At 38.3% G+C, this 22,901-nt stretch overlaps 1 protein-coding gene across 1 annotated transcript in view; it reads left to right on the top strand.

Annotated features, from left to right (window-relative positions):
- Positions 1 to 587: 587 nt before the first annotated feature.
- Positions 588 to 22,901, top strand: part of FHIP1A (FHF complex subunit HOOK interacting protein 1A) — a 284,213-nt gene continuing 261,899 nt past the window's right edge. The window contains exons 1-2 of the mRNA XM_042983773.1: positions 588 to 668; positions 1,306 to 1,512. The gene's annotated coding sequence lies outside the window, so the exon portion shown is untranslated. The remainder of the gene's footprint in view (positions 669 to 1,305; positions 1,513 to 22,901) is intronic.

Below are 22,901 nucleotides of genomic sequence, written 5' to 3'. Positions count from 1 at the left end.
AGCAAAGCATCTGAGCCTGGCATTTTGTTTTTGGGAAGGTTCTTTAGATATTCAATCTTGTTAATGAACATACAGGATATTTAAGTTAATTCTTCCTGAGTGAGCTTTGGTAATTTGTGCCTTTCAAATAATTGTTTCCAAGACTCAGGTAGTTTCCTCACATACATGCACTCATCAGTACTCTGCTGAATGCTGAAAGGGGCCTTCTGTATATCTCCAGGGTTGTGTCTCTGGGCAACTCTTTCTTCTCCAGTACTCTGTCCTGTGGATGCTCACCATTTTGGTTACCTTGGACTCCTGGCTCAGGGAGTTCACTGGGCTGTGTCTGGATTCTGGCTCCCTGCCCTGGGGCCTGGAACCTCTCCCAAAGCAGTAAGCTGCAGCAATCACACGGCTTCCCTTGCTTGTTTCCCATTTTCCAGGGATCATTCTCCTTCGTTGTCCCATTGCCTTGAAAACTATTGCTAAATTTTGTCTTTTGCTTTTTTTGAGGGTGTTTTGGACCCTTTTTGGAGGCCTGAAAATTCTTACTACACATTTGGCACATGCTACATATCTTTGAACATCAATGAACTCAGGAAGAAATGTTTTGAAATCATTGTGAGAATTCTTGATAAGTCCTCATTACTTGCTCTGTGAAAACACTATACAATGTAAAGCTTTATACAGTTAAGTATTATTACTATGTTTTCTGCACTATAAAAAGCTTTATATGTATTTTGGGCTTGCACTGTACCCCTGCTCTCACAAAAGATTTAGAAGCAACTGAATAATGAAACTTGGGAAAACAGTATCATGAAATGCTTAATTTGGTAACTTTACCAATTATATTTAATAAGTTAAAATTTCTAGCTTACTGATGAGTCATTACATATAAAGAGTTTGGATAGGACTATTTTAAAAATTTATATTGGGAAAGGCTTTTTCTTAAGATCTTGCCTTTACAAGCTCCAGAACTTTAGGAAATGTTTAAATGAAAGGAAAGTTACCGAAAAATTATAGTAATTAATGAACATTAGGGACAAAAGTGAAAATATCCATTCAGAGCTGCAAATGTAAAGCTGTTTCTCTTATTATGGTTTGAATTGAATATGCTCTAATGCACTAATGCACACTGAAATCTATCAAGTTTAATTATTTTCTAAATGATAAAATAATTATAAGTTTCCAAAAATGATGGCAGGAATCACAGTAAGTGCTCTTGGAGCATTGAATTCTATTCAGGCCCTCCCACCCCCCATAACTGGTAATACTTTAGGAACAGTTTAGCAAACCCTCTCTTAAAATCTTTTTCATCCACGGTAGGTGTTTTTAAGGTATTGTATGGCTGGAAAGAAGAATAAACATACAAGAGCTTGAAGATAGACATTAAGCCAATGGGAAGAATTTCCCTTTGCAGAGAAGTGCATTCCCTTATCCCTCCACTGTACAACAGAGTAATAACCAACCAACCAATCGACCAAAAAAAATCAACAACCAACTCTTTCAAGACCACCTCATTAGTATTCACAGGTAGCCATAAAGCTCTAAAGAATCATGAATTAACTGTGAATCTTTACTCAAGAAAAATTCTATCCTCTTAATGATGAAAGGGGAAATAAAACTAGCTCTTTGATAGGTCAAAAGTTAATGCAATTCATATTTTGAAAGGTAAGGTTGCAAGTTGTCATAAACAAAATCAACGAAATAAAAGAACCTAGATTTTGAATCAAACCCTCTTCTGTATTTTGAGTCACCCAGTTTTGATTCATATGGTTACCATGTCCTATCAAATACAGAAACCAGTGAGCAGGGTAAGTTGGACACCTGAGAGCTTTCTGGTTAAGCAGTTTTTGCAGGTTCTTTCACCGAAACTATCAGGAAATTTCTACTTGAGTTGAATAGAAGTACAAGACTGAAGTTTCTATTAAAAAAATGATTATTTACTATTGTATCAATTTGGAGACTGCTGGGTTCAATGAAAACAAGCAAGGTAAATTTCCCCCTTGGGAATGCATCATATCAGGCACAGAGTTCATCCTAATCTTCTCTGGCTTCCAAACAGATAAATTCTGCTGTAACCACAAGGATGCTGCTTAGTGTGAAATATTTCTGAGGAGGGAAGCTTTAATCCTTTCCTTTAAAAAAATCGTTTGTAATAGCTCCCACACATGCTGCAATAAGGATGAATCTTGAAGACAGTATGCTAAGTGAAATAAGCCAGTCACCAAAAGACAACTCTTGTATGATTCCACTTACATGAGGTGCCTACAGTCGTCAAATTCATAGAGACAGAAAGTAGAATGGTGGTTGCCAGGGGCTAGGGAGAGGGGGATGGGGGAATGTTGTTGAACTAATATAGAGTTGAATTTTTCAAGATGAATAGAGTTGTGGAGATGTGTTGCACGACACTGTGAATGTGCTTAACGCTACTGATCTGTACACTTAAGAACGGTTAGGATGGCAAATCTAATGTTATGTGTATTTACCACAATTTAAAATAAAACAAACAAACCAAGTAACCTATTGCCGACAATAATAATTCCCAGTATTTTTTTTTTTTAAACAAGGCACACACAGAAATGATCACTAGCACACTAGGGTAAATAAGTAAAGTTGTTCGGGGCGCCTGGGTGGCTCAGTCGGTTAAGCATCCGGCTTCAGCTCAGGTCACGATCTCGCAGTCTGTGAGTTCGAGGCCCGCGTTGGGCTCTGGGCTGATGGCTCAGAGCCTGGAGCCTGCTTCCGATTCTGTGTCTCCCTCTCTCTCTGCCCCTCCCCCGTTCGTGCTCTGTCTCTCTCTGTCTCAAAAATAAATAAACGTTAAAAAAAAAAAAATAAGTAAAGTTGTTCAAGGCCAGAGTTGACCAGTTGGGGTCTCTGGTCATCTTATGCTCCCTGTTTACCCTAAAGGCTTGAAAGGGTCACACTCTTGGCACTTCAGTCACCATTCGCAGACCCCACGTTGGGAGTATCTGCTCATGTCCTTCAGTCTAGCCTCTAACAACTCTTCACAGTGTGGCCTCTCCCTTCCTAGGGCTTTTTCATTACATGTAACTGAAATCCAACACAAAACCTGTTTAAACAAAAAAGCAGGATATTGACCTATAGATCTAAGTAACTGATGATAGGCAAGAATGCTTTGAGGGGTGCAAACAATTTTTTTTGGACTTGTGCCCATATATGATTTGACTGTATCCTACTGGAGATCAGCTTCGTTTTTCAGAAATGCTCTGAGTCTCTGATTTTCAATCAGAAGTAGAACTGCTTTACTAAGTGAGTAGCATCTCTAGTCTGAACAGTTTTGGAAGTGCCTCCTAATCCAGGAAGTTTTCTAGGGAAACAGTGTTCAACAGGTAGTCCCACTCTGCTTCTCAAACTTCAATGTGTTTACAGATTACCTGGGATTTTGTTAAAATGCAGTTTCTGATTGTTTAGGTTTGGGATAGGCCCTACCTTTTGCATTTACAATAATCTCTCAAGTAACTTTGATGCTGCTGGTCCAAAAGCTACATTTTGAGTATCAGGGCACTAGGGGAATGTGCAGGAGCATTTTTGATGGTCACATAACCAGGAACACTTATGGCAATTTGTGATGGGGAACAGCGATATTAAACTTTCTGCAATGTGCTGGTCTATGTAATGAATTGTCCCACCAAAATACCAATAGCTCCCCCTTTAAACACCAGTGCTCTCAGGCCCAATATGATGCATGCCTAGTGTCATCCTAAATATTTTAGGATGAAAGTCACTAAACTTTTCATACCACATCAAAATAGAGTATGACACTCAAGAAAAATTAAAACTACAGTGAATGTTGGGAGGCCACCATTGAGAGTTTTTTGAGGGGAGGTGGGGCTAAAAATACCATTAAAGTTTTAGTATCTATTTTTCATCTGCTTAGAGCAGAACTCAGCCTGATTCCAAATCCTGTTTTTAATCTTAAAAAAAGTGTTGAGAAGCCAGATTCTTGCTCCAAATTTCATATGAAGGCTCTTGCTCTAGTGATATAAATATAAATGCCTGTGTATATGGTTGGAGCAGGTGCTTTGAAGTATTTTAGATAAAATTGGGCTTCTGTGCCTGGTGGAAGCAAGCCAAATGCAGATTAGACTCCACCTTCACTGCACCCTTTTCTCTTGTTCCTGTATCGTTTTTTCGTTAGATGCTTGAATGTACCATTCATTATGCTAGGTTCTGAACATTAAGCTAGGATGGTATGGTCTGTTTCTGAGAGTATGTGCAATGTCTCAGTTTCAGACAGCCTGAGTTCAAATCCTGACTCAGCCAGACACTAAGTTGTGTGACCCTGAAGCAAATTTCTTACTTAAGGGACTTTTTTTTTAAGTTTATTTATTTATTTTGAGAGAGAGAGAATGCAAGCGGGGGAAGAGGGAGAGAGGGAGAGAGAGAGAATCCCAAGCAGGCCCTGTACCACCAATACAGAGCCCAATGTGGGGTTCGAACCCGTAAGTTGTGAGATCATGACCTGAGCCAAAGTTGGACACTTAACTGATTGAGCCACCTAGACACCCCTTAAGAAGTTAACTTAGATTCTCAGCTGCGAAATATTCTCAGCTGCAGATAATACTGGCACCTACTTGGTGGGATTGTTATGAGTAAGTAACAGATGAAAAACATTTAGAATGCCAAGCATATAGTAAGCATTCAATAGATGTTCATTCCTGCTAAAATATTCATTTGAGTTTGTTACAGCATATATTTTATGATAAAGCAATAGGAAGACAAAGCATCATAGTAGAGAGGACACTGTTTTTCATAAGAAATGTGAAATGGTTCCCAGGATAAATTGGAGTGTTTCCATACAATTGAATACTAGCCAACAGTTTAGATCAGCAGTTCTCACTTTAGTGAGCATCTGAATCACTAGATTTGTTAAATAATAGATTGTTAAACAACAGGGTTTGTTAAACAATAGATTGCTGGGCTCCACCCCCTGAATTTCTGATTGGGTGAGATGCAAAGCCCTGGTATTTGCATTCTGACAAATTTCCATTTGATGCTCAGGCCACTAGTCAGGGATCACATTTTGAGGATCACTAGTTTAGGTGGGGGTTTTTAAACCTTGGCATTATTGATATTTTAGACCAGAAAATTCTTTCTTTCTTTTTTTTTTTTTTAAGTTTATTTATTTTTGAGAGGGAGAGAGAAGGCAGGAGCAGGGTGAGGGGCACAAAGAGGGAGACAGAGAATCCCAAGCAGGCTCTATGCTGTCTGCATGGAGCCCTGACGTGGGGCTCCAAACCACAAACCAAGAGATTGTGATCTGAGCCGAGATCAAGACTCGGACACTTACCTGACTGAGCCACCCATGCACCTCAGAAAATTCTTTCTTGTGGGGAGCTGTCTTGTGCATTGTAGGGTATTTAGCAGCATCCCTGGCCTCTCCCTACTTGATGCTAGTAGCCCTTCCTTCTCCTTTCTCATTGTGACAACCAACAATGTCTCTGGATATTGCCAAATGTCTCTTGGGGAGGTAAAATTGCCTTCTGCTGAGAAGCACTAGTTTAGAAGAATGAATTAGTAACATGAAGCAATCTTAAAAATATAGTTTATCTTGAAAATGGCAGGCTGCAAAAAAAGACATACAGACAATATCCATTAATGTAAAATTTAGAAACACACAAAGCAATGTTATTTCTATAGATACAAATGTATGTATTAAAATTATCAGAAAAGGGGTGCCTGAGTGGCTAAGTCAGTTAAGTCACTGAGTCTTGACTTTGGCTCAGGTCATGATCTCATGGTTCGTGGGGTTGAGCCCCATGTTAGGACTTCACGCTGATAGCGCAGAGCCTTTTTGGGATTCTCTGTCTGCCTCCCTCTCTGCCCCTCCCCCCTCTTAAAATAAATAAATAAATAAACTTTAAAAAAGAAAATGAAATAATAAAAAAATATATGAATTGGAAGGACACACAGCAAAATCATAAAAATAGTTGCTGATAGGGAGATAGAATACCCAGCCCCAGGCCCATGGCCTTTCCTATCTGTAATGTTCGAGTGTAGCATTTTATTATTCAAATATTTTAAAAATTCAGGAGCTCATTTGGCAACCCAATCATTCTTGTTAATTGTAAGTAATAGACATGTGGAAATTTATTACAGTATTCTCTGTATTTCCCCATATTTAGGACATTTTTCCAAATGAAATAAAATAAAAATATTTGTGTTACTCATGTACTGATTGAAAGTGCTTGTTTTAGGGTCAGAAAAACTACAGTTCAAAATCTAATCATTCCATTGATGAGATAATGACTTCTCTAAACCTCAGTTTCCCTATTTATAAAGTAGAGATGATCTGTACAATTTGTGTTATAAGCATTGACTGAAATAATGCATTTACTGTGTGAAGACAGGTCCTGCAAGAAGCAGGGGTAAAGATGCAAGGATTCCTTTTAGATTTTCCCCTGTGAGAGAAGATGGAGAAGGAGCTGGAAAGGGCAGGGAGAGCCATCAGACCACAATGCCAGTGTGACCATCAGTGGAGTAGAGAGAGAAGCAAGTTGGGTGGAAATGTCCCAGACTGCCATGCAAGCTACATAAGCTTTGGCAAAGCCGTTAGGGAGCCCTCAGACCACTGAGTTGCCTTTCAGAGGCGTTGAGTATCTCCAGGACTGGGCTTGCCTTTGTACCTCTACCAATGCTGAGGCATTGGCTGGGAGCAGCCAATAGTTTCAGAAGCTTGGCCCAAATAGTTTCAGAGCCTAGCAGCCGGGGCCAGTAGATTGATGCGGTTGGAGGTCTGAGAGGAGCATCTGGGCTGCCACAAGTGGGTAGCATTGTACTGAGCACATGGTGAGCATTCAATAAATATTAGGTGCTAATAACAACCAAACCAATATTAAGTTATACTCTTTTGAGTTTGCCTTGTGCTCAGAACATAAATGAGCACCTTTTCCATAATTTATCCATTCATTAGTCAATGGACATTTTGGTTGCTTCCTCCTCTTGACTGTTGTGAATAATGTTGCTATGAACATGGGTGTGCAAGCATCTTTTCCAGGTCCTGCTTGCCATTCTCTTGGGGATATATACCCACGAGTGGAATTGTGGGATCATATGGCAATTCTATTTTTAAGTTTTTGAGGAAACACCACACTGCTTTCCATAGCAGCCGCAGCATTTTACATTCCCACCAACAATGCACAAGGATTTCAGTTTTTCCACATCCTTATGGACACTCTTCCTCTTCTTTCTTTCTTTCTTTCTTTCTTTCTTTCTTTCTTTCTTTCTTTCTTTCTTTTTTTTAATGATAGTCATCCTGGAGCACCTGGGTGGCTCAGGCAGTTAAGCATCCGACTTCAGCTCAGGTCATAATCTTGTGGTTTATGGATTTGAGTCCCATGTCGGGCTCTGGACTGACAGTTGGAAGCCTGGAGCCTGCTTCAGATTCTGTGTCTCCCTCTCTCTCTGTCCCTCCCCTGCTCACACTCTGTCTCTCAAAAATAAACATTAAAATTTTCTTTAAATAATAGCCATCCTAATGAGTGTGAGGTGGTATCTCATCGTGGTTTTGATTTGCATTTCCCTAATGATGAGTGATGTTGAACATCTTTTCATGTGCTTGTTGGCCACTTGTATATTATTGGAGAAATGTCTAATCAAGACCTCTGCTCATTTTTAAATTAGTTTATTTGTTTCTCTGATGTTGAGTTGTGGGAGTTTTTTTTTCTATTCTGGATATTAACCCCTTATCAGATATAAGATTTGCAAATATTTCTTCCCATACCATAGATTGTGTTCTTTGATGTACGGAAGTTTTAAATTTTGATGTAGTCCAATTTATTTTCAACTTTATTGCCCATGCTTTTGATGTCATATCCGAGATATCATTGCCAAATCCACCGTCGTGAAGTTTTCCCATATGCTTTCTTTTAAGAGTTTTATACTCAGTTCTTATGTTTAGGTCTTTGATCCATTTTGAGTGAGTTTTTGTATAGCCACTAAAGATTTTTGAATAAATGGAGTGATGTGAAATGGTCATGAGCTAAGGATTTAGCAACCAGTGATAATCAATAGGTGCTACACTCATGTCCTTAGATTCTATGTCTACTTTAATCACACCAAATAGAATCCTTTCCATAAAAGGGCCTTGATCAACTTAAACAGTGGTTCTCAACCTTAAGTGTCCTAGAATTGCCTGGAGAAGCTCTAAATACTGATATCTGCTTTCCAGCCCCAGAGATTTTTGCTTAATTGTTCTGGGATACAACCTGGGCATTCACTGGTACTTAAAAAAGCTCCCTGGGTGATTCTAATATGCAACCAAGGATGAGAACTACTGTGCTAGAGAGATTTCCACTGTTGCAAAATTAAGCAACAGTTCACTGTGTGATGATCATTGTTTATTTGCTTTACTTACTGTAGTAAAAGAGCTTGCAGGTTTAAGATAAGGGGAAAAGACAGATTTTCCAATATGTTTTTAACAATGTACTGCTTTCCTCAATATTTAGTGATATTAGAGAGAATCCAAATTCAAGGTTTGGTACATTTTTAAAGAGTTCTTAAATGATCAACTGCCTATACTCTTATTTTTATAACTGAATCATACGCCGTTTTGGTAAATAATGGCAATTGTTTTATCTTAATGGCATCTATTCTAACTCCAGGAAACACATTGAAAAGGAAAAAAAATACTTGCAAATGGAATATGCTAATGAACTGTAAACAAGCCTAGAATTAAAAAATGTAACTCTTTTTTTTTTATTTTTATTTTTTAACATTTATTCATTTTTGAGACAGAGAGAGACGGAGCATGAACGGGGGAAGGTCAGAGAGAGAGGGAGACACAGAATCTGAAACAGGCTCCAGGCTCTGAGCTGTCGGCACAGAGCCCGACACCGGGCTCGAACTCACAGACCGCCAGATCATGACCTGAGCCGAAGTCCGACGTCCAACCGACTGAGCCACCCAGGTGCCCCCAAAAATGTAACTCTTTATATTGCAGAACTGAATATCCAGGCTATAGATAAGGCCCCTTATTTATTTTTTTCTAAAGCTACTTAGCTTTGTAAGGTTCACTGTTTATCAATCATATTTTCACAAATTCTGAGAAACAATTAGAACCTGAAATTCATTGTCAAAGCCTGTGGACCACAGAGAATCCTGAAAGGGATTAAGGAGCAGTAGAGGATAAAGGGAGGGGTAAGAAGAACTGAGTGTTTTGTGTCGCAGAGTTAGGTCCCGGTGACAGATAGAAAACAGCAAGCATCATATGCTTAGATCAGGAATTATTTTGATAACAGGGTGTCACAAATGCCCTTTTTAATGCCAGATCTTATAGCTTTCTTTTTGAGAAATCATAGACAAGCCGAAGATGGCCAAATCCCAAGGCTATCTAAAATTAGAGGAATTTAAATTAGGTATGATGAAGAGTTGCCTTTAAAATATCTTCCTGCTGTGTTTTACACCTGCAGTTCTCAAACTTTACTATGTATCAGAATCACCTGGTAGGGTTGTTAAACCATGAATCGCGGGGCCTTAACCCTGAGGTCTGATTGGTAGGTTTAGGGCAGGGGCGTGGGAGGAGGCAAAACATCTTCATTTCTAACAAGTTCTCAGGTAATGCTGATGCTGATGACGGAGAAGGATGCACACTTGGTGAGCCACTGTTTTATGCTGGGCACAGGTGTCTCCTACCAGTCCTTATTCTTTTTGTTTTTTTTTTTAGCACATCTTTCAAACTGATTTTTGTATTTCATGGAAAGAAAGACTGCTTTTTTTGCAAAAATGCTTTTCTTGAATATGGTTTCAATCTGATACCTGCTTTTATTTTTCAACTGAATAAAAAGTCCTCGTGAGTAACCACTAGGACTCACATATTTAGATATGTGACTATTCTACTGTGAGTCACCATAATCCTTCATATTGATACATTTGATTTATAGATGATGATCCTTTTGGTAATTACAAATTTATAGTCCTGCCATCTTTCCAAGTTTTCAATGATTAGAGTTGCAAATTCAGTGGGATTTTAGGCAGAGGGCATGTGTGATAGTCTGAATATGTCCCTTCAAAATTCATATGTTGAAACCTACCCCCCACAGCCATGGTGTTTTGAGTTGGTCCTTTGAGAGGTGATTAGGTCATGAGGGTGGAGCCCTGGTAAATGGGATTATTGCTCTTATAAAAGACCCCTGAGTGAGCTCCCAGCCTCTTCCAGCAAGTGAAGCTGCAATGAGAAGTCTGCAACTCAGGAGAAGGCCTTAGTGCCCTGATCTTGGACTTCTGGCCTTCAGAACTGTGAGAAAAAGATTTCTGTTATTAATAAGCCATCTAGTCTGTGGCATTTTGTTAAAGCAGCCCAAATGGACAAAGATGAAAGCAGTTTTTATTAGGAAAACTTGTGAATTTCAATGATTCATACAATTTTATGAATAATCATGGTTCACTACAGCTACACTTTCTTGTTGGATTTTCCTTTCTAAAAGCTCCATATAGCTGCTTAATTATAATCTCTCACTGCCTACTTACAGAAAGCTCTTGAAACTGGCTGTAGGTTTCCTAAGTATCTGTGAGTTTAGTGTGTAATGTTATTTTGTAGCCTAGGTCCGAAGATAAAGCATCCAGTATGGAGTGTATGTAACAAGCCACGAAGAGAATACAGTTTCTGAGAAATGTGAAACATAAATGGCAAGTGTTCATCAGACTATAACAATAGACAAGCAGGGGAGAGGGACAGAGAGAGAAAGAGAGAAAATCTTAAGCAGGGTCCATGCTCAGCCCAGAACCAGATGCGGGCTTCATCCCATGATCATGACATGAGCCAAAGTCAAGAGTTGGATGTTCCTCCAACTGAGCCACCCAGGCACCCCATCTCTCTTTTTAAGGAAGAGGTTTATCACTAACCAGTTAGAGTGGGTGACTCCTGCAAATAGAGGAGAAAAGAATCAGAAGTCATGAAAGCTTGATGAAAATGTTAAATAAGAAAAAAAGTGGACCAATTCATATCAGGAAGAGCTAAAAACAAGCCTTAAAAAATTTTTTTTAAAAATGTTTATTTTTGAGAGAGAGGGACAGAGCACGAGTGGGGGGAGGGGCAGACAGAGAGAGGGAGACACAGAATCCAAAGCAGGCTCCAGGCTCTGAGCTGTCAGCACAGAGACCAACGCAGGGTTGGAATGCACAAACTGCGAGATCATGACCTGAGTTGCGGTCGGATGCTTAACCAACTGAGCCACTCAGGCGTCCCAATCTCTCTCTCTTTTTTTTTTAAAGTTTATTTATTTTGAGATAGAACCAGTAGGGAAGGGGGGGGGGGTGGGCAGAGGATCAAAGCAGGCTCTATGGTGACAGCAGAGTCCGATGTGGGGCTTGAACTCCTGAATCGTGAGATCATGATCTGAGCTAAAGTCAGATGCTTAACTGAGTGAGCCACCCAGGTGCCTCTATAAGTGTCTTTTAAATTGATACCCACTTAAATTTAGATGTATCCTAAAGGTCTACATCCCCCTACCCTATGTTTTATGTTTTTGAGGTCACATTTTACATCTTTTTATCTTGTGTATCCCTTAATTATTGTAGATACATTTTTACTATTTTTGTCTTTTAACCTTCATACCATCTTATATGTGATGATCTATGCAACCTTTATAGCATTATTCTGAATTTTACTATATATTTACCTTTACGAGTGGGTATTATACTTTCATATGTTTTCCTGTTACTAATTAGGACCCTTTTGTTTCAGCTTAAAGAATTCCCTTTAACATTTCTTAAAAGGCCAGTCTAGTGGTGATGAATTCCTTTAGTTTTTATTTCTGGAAAACTGTATCTCCTTTAATTCTGAATGACAGCATTACTGGGTTGAGTATTCTTGGTTGTCAGTTTTTTTCTTTCAGCTCTTTGAATATATTGTGTTGCTCTGTTTGGTCTACAAAGTTTCTGCTAAAAAATCTGCTGATAGTCTTATTGGGATTCCCTTGTATATGACAAAGTGTTTTTCTCTTGCTGCTTTTAAGATTCTCTCCTTTAAAAAAAAAAAACTTTTGACATTCTTTAAAATAAGTTTCTTAAATTTTAATACCAGTATAGTCAACATACATGGCTATATTCATTTCAGGTGTACAATATAGTGATTCAACAATTCTATACATTACTCAGTGCTCTTCATAAGTGGACTCTTGAAACCCAATCCCCTGTGTCACCAATCCCCTCCACACTCCCTCTACCAACCACCCCTCTGGTAACCATCAGTTTGTTTTCTATAGAGGAAGAGTCTTCTTCTTGGTTTGTCTCTCTTCCCACCCCCCTTGTTTTTTTCTTAAATTCCACATGTGAGTGAAATCATATGGTATTTGTGATTCTCTGAGTTATTTCACTTATATTCTGTAGCTCCATCCCTGTTGTTACAAATGGCAAGATTTCATTCTTTTTTAAGGCTGAATAATATTCCATTGTAAATATGTACACACTTTATCCATTTATCAATTGATGGACATGTGGACTGCTTCCATAATTTGGCTATTATAAATAATGCTTCATAAGAGACTGTTAAAAACTGAGAACAAATTGAGGGTTGATGGGGGGTGGGAGGGAGGGCAGGGTGGGAGGGAGGGCAGGGTGGGTGATGGGTATTGAGGAGGGCACCTTTTGGGATGAGCACTGGGTGTTGTATGGAAACCAATTTGACAGTAAATTTCATATATTAAAAAATAAAAAATAAAAAAAAATAATGCTTCAATAAACATAGGGGTACATGTATCCTTTTGAATTAGTGTATTTGTTTTTTGAGGGTAAATATCCCATAGTGTGATTATTGTATTATAGAGTAGCTCTATTTTTAACTCTCTGAGGAACAACTATATTGTCTTCCAAAGTGGCTGTAGCAGGTTGCATTCCCACCAACAATGCAAGAGTCTTTCTTTTCCCCCATATCCTCACTGATACTTCTTACTTGTGTTGTTGATTTTAGCCATTCTGATAGGTGTGAGGTGATATCTCATTGTAGTTCAATATGCATTTCCCTGATAAATGATGTTGACCATATTTCCATGTGTCTGTTGGCCATCTATCTGTATGTCTTCTTTGGAGAAATGTCTGTTCATGTCTTCCCATTTTTAATTAGATTATTTGGTTTTTGGCTATTGTACAAGTTCTTTATATATTTTGGATATTAACCCTTTATCAGATATGTCATTTGCAAATATTTTCTCCCTGTCAATATGTTGACTTTAAGGATTGTTGATTGTTTGCTTTGCTGTGCAGAAACTTTTTATTTTGATATATTCCTAATAGTTTATTTTTGCTTTATTTCCCTTGTCTCAGGAGACCTCTAGAAAAATGTTGCTATGGTGTCAGAAAAATTACTGCTTGTACTGTTTTCAAGGATTTTTATGATTTCAGGTCTCACATTTAGACTTTTAATTCATTTTATTTTTGTGTATGGTTAAATAAAATGATCTAGTTTCATTATTTTGCATGATGCTGTCCAGTTTTCCCAGCACCATTTGTTGAAGAGATTGTCTTTTTCCCATTAGATAGTCTTGCCTCCTTTGTTGAAGTTTGATGGACTGTATCATCATGGGTTTATTTCTGAGTTTTCTATTCTGTTCCATTGATCTATGTGTCTGTTTTTATGCCAGTACCATACTGTCTTGATTACTATAGATCTGTAATATAACTTTAAGTCTGGAATTGTAATACCTCCAGCTTCTCTTTTTCAGGATTGCTGTGGCTATTTGGGGTCTTTTGTGGTTCCTTATACATTTTAGGGTTATTTGTTCTGGTTTTGTGAACAACGCTCTTGGTATTTGGTAGAGATTGCATTCAATCTGTAGATTGCTTTTGGTGGTATGGACATTTTGACAGTATTTGTTCTTCCAGCCCATGAGCATGGAATGTCTTTCCATTTCTTTGTCTCATTTTCAGTTTCACTCACCAATGTTTTATAGTTTTCAGAGTACAGGTCTTTCACTTCTTTCATTCAGTTTGTTCCTAGGTATTATTTTTGGTGCAATTGTAAATGGGATTGTTAATTTTGCTTTCTGTTGCTTCATTATTAGTATATAGAAATGCTATGGACTTCTGCAAATTGGTGTTGTGTCTTGGAACTTTACTATATTCATGTATCAGCTCTAGTAGTTTTTTATGGAGTCTTTAGGGTTTTCTCTATACAGTATCATGTCATCTGCAAATAGTGGAGGTTTTGCTTCTTCCTTACCAATTTGAATGCCTTGCATTTCTTTTTGTTATCTAATCACTGTGGCTAGGACTTATACTTTGAATAAAAGTGGTGAGATTGGACATCCTTGTCTTGTTTCTGACCCTATGGAAAAAGCTCTCAGTTTTACCCCATAGACTATGATGTTAGCTGTGGGGTTTTCATATATGGCCTTTATCATGTTGAGGCATGTTCCCTCTAGACCTAGTTTGTTGAGACTTTTAATCATGAATGGATGTTGGGGAGCCTGGGTCATTCAGTTGTTTAAACATCTGACTCTTGATTTCAGCTCAGGTCATGATTTCATGGTTTGTGAGATCAAATCCTGTGTTGGGCTCTGTGCTGACAGTTTGGAGCCTGCTTGGGATTCTCTATCTCTCTCTGCCCCTTCCCTGCTCGCTCCCTCTCTTTCAAAACAAATAAGTTAACCTAAAAAAAACCCAAACAAACCCTAATGGATGTTATGCTTTATGGAATGCTTTTTCTGCATCTATTGAAGTGATCATATGGTTTTAATCCTCATTGATGTGATATATCACATTGATTTGTGAATAGTAAAAATTTATTTATTTATTTATTTATTTATTTATTTATTTACTTTTTGAGAGAGGCAGACAGACAGAGGATGAGCAGGGGAGGGGCAGAGAGAGAGGGAGCACACAGAATCCAAAGTAGGCTCCAGGCTCTAAGCTGTCAGCATCCCAAAGCCCCATCCAGGGTTTGAACTCATGAACTGTGAGATCATGACCTCAGTCAAAGTCAGACGATTAACCCACTGAGCCACCCAGGTGCCCTGATTATTTTATGGATATTGAACCACTTTGCATGCTGGGAATAAATCCCACTTGAAAGTGGTGAGTGATTTTTAAAATTTTATTTATTTTTAAAATGTACTTTATTTTTTAATGTGTTTAAATGTATATTTTTGAGGAGGGGGGCAGAGAGAGAGGGAGACAGAGGACCCCAAGCAGGCTCTGTGAACCTGACGCGAGGCTCAAACTTGTGAACCTCAAGATCATGACCAGAGCTGAAGTCGATGTTTAACTGACTGAGCCACCCAGGCGCCCCAGTTTTTTAAAAATGTATTGTTGGATTTAGTTTGCTAGTATATTTTGAGGATTTTTGCTTCTATGCTTATCAGAGACATTGGCCTGTAGTCTTTTTTTTTTTTTTTTTTTGTGTTTTATCTGGTTTTGGTATCAGGAGATACTGGCCTCAGAATGAATTTGGAGGTATTTTTTCCTGTTCTGTTTTTGGGAATAGTTTGAGAAGAATAGCTATTAACTCTTCTTTAAATGTTTGGTAGAATTTGCCTGTGAAGCCATCTGGCCCTGGACTTACATTTGTTGGAAGGTTTTTGATTACTGATTCAATTTCATTGCTGGTAATTGTTCTGTTCAAAATTTCTAATCTTTCTTGCTTCAGTTTTGGTAGGTTCTCTGTTTCTAGGAATTTATCTATTTCTTTTAGGTTGTCTTATTTGTTGACATATAATTTTTTATAATCTCTTATAATTGTGCTTTGGTGGTATTGGTTTTTATTTCTCTTTTATTTGTGACTCTGAGTCCTTTTTTTTATAATGAGTCTGGCTAGAGATTTATCAATTTTGTTATTTTCAAAGAATTTGCTCCTGATTTCATTAATCTGTTCTATTTTTTTAGTTTTTATATCATTTATTTCTGCTCTAATCTTTATTTCCTTCCTGGTTTGGATTTTGTTTTTCTTTTCCTTCTTTTTTTTATTTTTTTTAGCTCTTTTATGTATAAAGATAGATTGTTTGAGATTTTTCTTGCTTCTTGAGGTAGGCCTATATTGTTATAAACTTCCCTCACAACCGCTTTTGTTGCATCTTAAAGATTTTGGACTGTTGTGTTTTCGTTTTCATTGGTTTCCATGTAATTTTTTTTTTTTTTTTAATTTTTTTTCAACGTTTTTTATTTATTTTTGGGACAGAGAGAGACAGAGCATGAACAGGGGAGGGGCAGAGAGAGAGGGAGACACAGAATCTGAAGCAGGCTCCAGGCTCCGAGCCGTCAGCCCCAGAGCCTGACGCGGGGCTCGAACTCACGGACCGCGAGATCGTGACCTGGCTGAAGTCGGACGCTTTACCGACTGCGCCACCCAGGCGCCCCTCCATGTAATTTTTATTCCTTCTTTGATTTCTTGGTTGACCCATTCATTGTTTAGTAGCATATTATTTAACCTTGATGTATTTGTGGTATTTCCAGATTTTTTCTTGTGGTTGATTTCTAGTTTCATAGTGTTGTGGTCAGAAAAGGTGCATAGTATGACTTTGATCCTTTTTAATTTGCTGAGGCTTGTTTTGTCACCTAATATATGATCTATTCTGGACAATGTTCCATGTGTGTTCTGCTGTTTTAGGATGGAATGTTCTGAATATATCTGTTAAATTTATCTGGTCTGGTCTGTCATTCAACGCCATGGTTTCCTTGTTGATTTTCTGTTGGATGGTCTGTCCATTGATGTAAGTGGGGTGTTACAGTCCCATACTATTACTGTATAACTATCAATTATTTCCTTTACGTTTGTTATTAAGTTTTTTTTGTATTGGTGTGCTCCCATGCTGGGTGCATAAATATTTACAATTGTTATATTCTCTTGTTGGATTGTCCCTTTTATTATTATATAGTGCTCTTCATCTCTTATTACAGTGTTTGTTTTGAAATCCATTTTGTCTGATATATGTAGTGCTACCCCAGATTTCTTTTGACATGTATTTGAATGATAAATATTTCTCCATCCCCTCACTATCAATCTGCAGGTCTGAAATTAGTCTCTTGTAGGCAGCATGTAGATGGGTCTTGTTTTTTTATCCACTTTGTTACCCTATATCTTTTGATTGGAACATTTAGTCCATTTACATTCAAAGTAATTATTATTTTTTTAATGTTTATTAAAAATTTTTTAAAAATGTTTATTTTTGAGAGAGACAGACACAGGGTGTGAGTGGGAGAGGGTTAGAGAGAGAGGGAGACATGGGATCCAAAGCAGGCTCCAGGCTCTGAGCTGTCAGCACTGAGCCCGATGTGAGGCTTGAACTCATGAAGGGTGAGATCATGACCTGAGCTAAAGTTGGACACTCAACTGACTAAGCCACCCAGGTGCCCCAATGTTTATTTTTGAGAGAGAGAGTGAGCAAGCGAGCTCGAGTTGGGGAGGGGTAGAGATAGAAAAAGAGGGAGACAGAATCTGAAGCAGGCTCCAGGCTCTGAGCTGTCAGCACAGAGCCTGATGCAGGGCTTGAACTCACCAACTGTGAGATCATGACCTGAGCCACCCAGGTGACCCCCAAAGTAATTATTGATATGTTACTTATTGCCATTTTGTTACTTGTTTTGTGGTTGTCTTGTAGTTTTTGTCTGATCCTTTCTTCTCTCTTTCATGTTTTGTTGGCTTTCTTGAGTAATATACTTGGATTCCTTTTTCCTTATTCTTTATATACGTTACTGGTTTTTGATTTATTACGATTTGGTTTGTATATAACATCTTGTGCATATAGCAGTGTATATTAGTTCACGATTGCTTAAATTTGAACCCATTCTTTACTCCTCTCCTAAAATATTCCCCCACATTTTAGGAATATGGTATCATATTTTATATGCTTTTATTTTATGAATCCCTTGACTGATTTTTTACAGAAAGACTTAAACTGCTTTTGTGTTTTTTACCTTTCATACTCTCACTTATGGCATTTCCTTTTCACTCAAAGAGTCCCCTTTAATATGTCTTATAGGGCTGGTTTTGTTGTCATGGTCTCCTTTAATTTTTGTTTGTCTGAGAAACTCTATATCATACCTTCTTTTCTGAATGATAGCCTTACTGGATAGAATATTCGTGGCTGTAGATTTTACCCTTTCAGCATTTTGAATATATCATGCCACTCCCTTCTGGCTGCAAGGTTTCTGCTGAAAAACTGCTGATAGATGTAGGGGGTGTCCCTTGTATATAACTGTTATCTTTTCTCTTGCTGCTTTAAAATTTTTTTCTTTATCACTACTCTTTGCCATTTAAATTACTATGTGTATTGGTGTGGAGTTCCTTGGGTTGATTTTTGGTGTGTGTGTGGGGGGTGTCTCTGTACCTCCTGGGTTGGGATGTCTGTTTCCTTCCCCAGATTAGGGAAGTTTTCAGCTATTATTTCTTCAAATAAATTTTCTGCCCCCTCCCTTTTTTCTTCTGGGATTTCTATAATATGAATATTATCGCACTTGACAGAGTCACTGAGTTCCCTAAGACTATTCTCAATTTACATAATTTGTTTTCCTCTCATTTGGTCAGCTTGGTTACTTATGGTTACTCTTTCTTCTAGGTCATTAATTCTTTCCTCTGTTTCATCTAACCTGGTATTCTTTTTTTTTTTTTTTTTAAGTTTGTTTTATTTATTTATTTAGAATGAGAGTACAAGTAGGGAAGGGTCAGAGAGAGAGTGCAGGAGAGAGAGGATCCCAAGCAGGCTTCTCACTGTGGGGCTCGATCCCATGAACTGGGAATTTATGACCTGAGCCAAAAGCAAGAGTTGAACACTTAACTGACTGAGGTATCCAGATGCCCCCATAGCCTGGTATGTATACTATTGATTGAGTTTTTGTTTTATTTATTGTGTTCTTCATCTCTGGTTGTTAAGGGTCTCACTGTTCTCCACTCTTTTCTCAAGTCCAGTGAGTATCTTTGTAATCAATACTTAAAATTCTCTATCTGGCATATTACTTATATCCATTTCTTTTAGGTCTCTTCCTGTGGTTTGGTCCTATTCTTTCATTTGGGATATATTTTTCTGACTCTTCATTTTGTCTAACTCTTTGTGTCTATTTCTCTGTGTTAGAAAAGTCAGATATGTCTCTTGTTGACAGTAATGGTCTTATGAAGAAGAGGTCCTATAATGCCCTGCAGTGCAGGGTCCCCTGTTCCCCAGGGCCTGGCCCTTCAGGAAGTGTCTTTTATGTGTGTTGTGTGTGTTCTGCTGTTGAGTCCTGGCTTCTTTTTCCTTCAGTCCAATTGTCTGCAGAGGCTCTCTTTTCCTGTTTTGGGCAGCATTTGGTTCCTAGCAGGGGTTGGGCATGATTTAACAAGGTGTGCACTGGTCTGCTTCTAAAGGATATCTGACGCCACCACCAAAATGCTGGAACTGAGGTTCCATAAAACACCTGTTTGGGAGATGAGACATTGGTGGGGTTTATGCCTCTCTACTTGGGGAGAGGGTCTGCAGTGCCCAGCAGGTGTAACTGGGGAGGACAGTTCTGCTAAAGCATGTGTGGGGTGGCTTGGCATAAGCAAGTTAGGTAGCAAGTGTTGGTATTGTGCTGGTCCCTGCAGGTGGCCCTATGTTTATACTGTGGGGTGGGATAGGGAAATGGCATATGACAGTTCCTTTGTTCCTGGTGGGGTCTCCCTGTGATCCCTATCTCTTAAGGCCATACCCTGAGATGAGTAAATTACTCTCCCTCCTGTTAGTCCAGGCATATTTCAAACTGCTGGTTCTGTGCTATATCTGCATGAGCTTTTGGGTCTGTCTTTAAGGATGGGAACTCGGCCTCCTAATGCCCTCCAGGCTCTCCCAGAATCAAACCAATGGATTTTAAGAATTTTGGGCTTTAAGTCTAACTGGTTGTAAGAACTCATGAAATTTGGCCCCTTTCGCTTTTATTTATATTTTTTAAGGAATATAAAATATTCCTTAAATATTCCTTAAAAATATAAATTTTTTAAGGAATATAAAATTTATTGACAACTATTTGCCTGTGTTTACAATAAAGTAAACAACATAGAGTTGGATAACATTCTGACTACAAAATTATAATTTTTCCTGGTTTCTGCTGAACCAGTAATTCAAATACTGAGAGGATTGAGCATGCATGTAAGGAATGAGTAGGGATCAAGAAAAAACATTCAGGTCAAGAATTTAGATTATAGAACTTTGTCCACCCATTTATTCCAGCAGGTGTTAAATTGTCAACTTCTCTAATCATCTGATTATGATTAGGTTTCCATGAATGAAGTCTTATACATTCCATGAATAATGACCTTTTAGTGAATACAGCACAAGGATTCCAACTTCTTGAAAAGGAATGGTTCACTAGAAGGAAGCTTTAAATGTCCATTTAGCTAAGTTTTGCTTACCTAATTAAACCAGGATTTATCTAGATTTGTCATTTAGGTGGGCAGTTGTTGGTAGCAACAAAATTTTCCTTTCAGGGATCTTACAAATAAACTTGCATTTGTAGAACTATAGATATGGATATGGATTCTGATATGGCTGCTTTTAAATTGTCCAACTTAAATTGTTTACATGATAAGCAATTTTTTGTTTGTAGGGGAGGGGCAGAGAAGGAGGGAGAATCTTTTTCTTTTTTTTTCTTTTTTTAATTTAGATTTTAGTGCAGTATTGGTTTCAGGAGTAGAATTCAGTGATTCATCACTGACATACAACACCTAGTGCTCATCACAAGTGCCCTCTTTAATACCCATCACCCATCTAGCCCATTCCCCTGACCCCCCTCCCTCCATCAACCCTTAGTTTGTTCTCTATTGTTAAGAGTTTCTTGTAGTTTGTTTTCCCCTCTTCTCTCCCCCCCATCCTCTTCCCATATGTTCACCTGTTTTGTTTCTTAAATTCCACATGAGTAAAATCATGTGGTGTATTTCTTTCTCTGATTGACTTATTTAGCTTAGTATTATATATTCTAGCTCCATCAACATCATGGCAAATGGCAAGATTTCATTCTTTTTGATTGCTGAATAATATTCCATTGGATATATATACACCACATTTTCTTTATCCATTCATCAGTCGATGGACATTTGGGCTTGCTCTGTAGTTTGGCTATTGTTGATAATGCTTGTTGATATCCCTTTGAATCAGTATTTTTGTATCTTTTGGGTAAATACCTAGTAGTGCAATTGCTGGGTCATATGGTAGTTCTATTTTTAGTTTTTTGAGAAATCTCCATACTGTTTTACAGAGTGGCTGCACCAGTTTGCATTCCTACCAATAATGCAGGAAGGGTAGCCTTTCTCTGCATCTTTGCCAACTGTCTGTTGTTCCTTGTGTTAGTATTAGTCATTCTGACAGGTGTGACGTGATTTTGATTTCTATTTCCCTGACAATGACTAGTGTTGAGCATCTTTTCATGTGTCTGTTAGTCGTCTGGATGTTGTCTTTGGAAAACTGTTCATATCTTCTGCCCATTTCTTAACTGGGTGGGGTTTTTTTTTGGAGAGGGTGTCTTTATAGAGTCTGGATACTGACGCTTTATCTGATAGGTCATTTGCAAATATCTTCTCCCATTCTGTAGGCTGGCTTTGAATTTTGTTGATTGTTTCCTTCATTGTGCAGAAGGTTTTTTTTCTTGATGAAGTCCCAAGTTCATGTTTGCTTTTGTTTCCCTTGCCTTTGGCAACATGTCTAGTAAGAGGTTGCTCTGGCCAAGGTCAAAGAGGTTGTTGCTTGTGTTCTTTTTTCGGATTTGGATTGTCTTACATTTAGGTCTTTCATCCATTTTGAATTTATTTTTGTGTATGATATAAGAAAGTGATCCAGGTCATTCTTCTGCATTTTGCCATCCACTTTTCCCAATATCATTTTTTTTTTAAATTTTTTAACATTTATTTATTTTTGAGACAGAGAGAGACAGAGCATGAACGGGGGAGGGTCAGAGAGAGGGAGACACAGAATCCAAAACAGGCTCCAGGCTCTGAGCTGTCAGCACAGAGCCCGACGCGGGGCTCGAACTCACGGACCGTGAGATCATGACCTGAGCCGAAGTCTGCCGCTTAACCGACTGAGCCACCCAGGCGCCCCCCAACATCATTTTTTGAAGAGACTATCTTTTTTCCATTGGATATTCCTGCTTTGTTGAAGATGAGTTGACCATATAGTTGTGGGTCTGTTTCCGGGCTTTCTGTTCTGTTCTATTGATCTATGTGTCTGTTTTTGTGCCAGTACTATACTGTCTTGATGATTACAGCTTTGTAATATAGCTTGAAATTCAGAATCATGATGCTCCAGTTTTTCTTTTTCAGGACTGCTTTGGCTATTTGGGGTTTTTTGTGGTTCTGTACAAATTTTAGGATTGCTTGTTCTAACTCTGTGAAGATGCTAGTGGCATTTTGATAGGAATTTCATTAAATGTGTAGATGGCTTTGGGTAGTATAGATATTTTAATAATGTTGCAATCCATGAGCATGGAATGATTTTCCATTTCTATGTGTCCTCTTCATTTTCTTTCATAAGTTTTCTATAGTTTTCAGAGTACAGATCTCTTACCTCTTTAGTTAGGTTCATTCCCAGGTATCTTATAGTTTTTGGTGCAATTGTAAATGTGATGATGGGATTGAATTTTTTTTTTTTTTTTTTTTTTTGCTTCTGCTTCATTACTTGTGTATAGAAATGCAACAGATGTTTACATGTTGATTTTTTATATACTGTGACTTTGCTGAATTCATGTATTAGTTCTAGCAATTTTTTGGTGGAGTCTTTCAGATTTTCTGCATAGAGTATCATGTTATCTGCAATTAGTGAAAGTTGACTTTGGGGTACCTGGGTGGCTCAGTTAGTTAAGCAACCAACTTCAGCTCGGGTCACTATCTCACAGTTCATGGGTTCAAGCCCCGGATCAGGCTCTGTGCTGACAGCTTAGAGCCTGGAGCCTGCTTCAGATTTTGTGTCTCCCTCTTTCTCTGCCCCTCCCCCTTGCATGTTCTGTGTCTTTCTCAAAAATAA

This window comes from Panthera tigris, chromosome B1 (genome assembly GCF_018350195.1).
Source record: "Panthera tigris isolate Pti1 chromosome B1, P.tigris_Pti1_mat1.1, whole genome shotgun sequence".
In the NCBI taxonomy this organism is placed as follows: Eukaryota; Metazoa; Chordata; class Mammalia; order Carnivora; family Felidae; genus Panthera; species Panthera tigris.
Note: the sequence above shows the minus strand (reverse complement) of the source record. Positions and strands in the feature narration are given on the sequence as shown.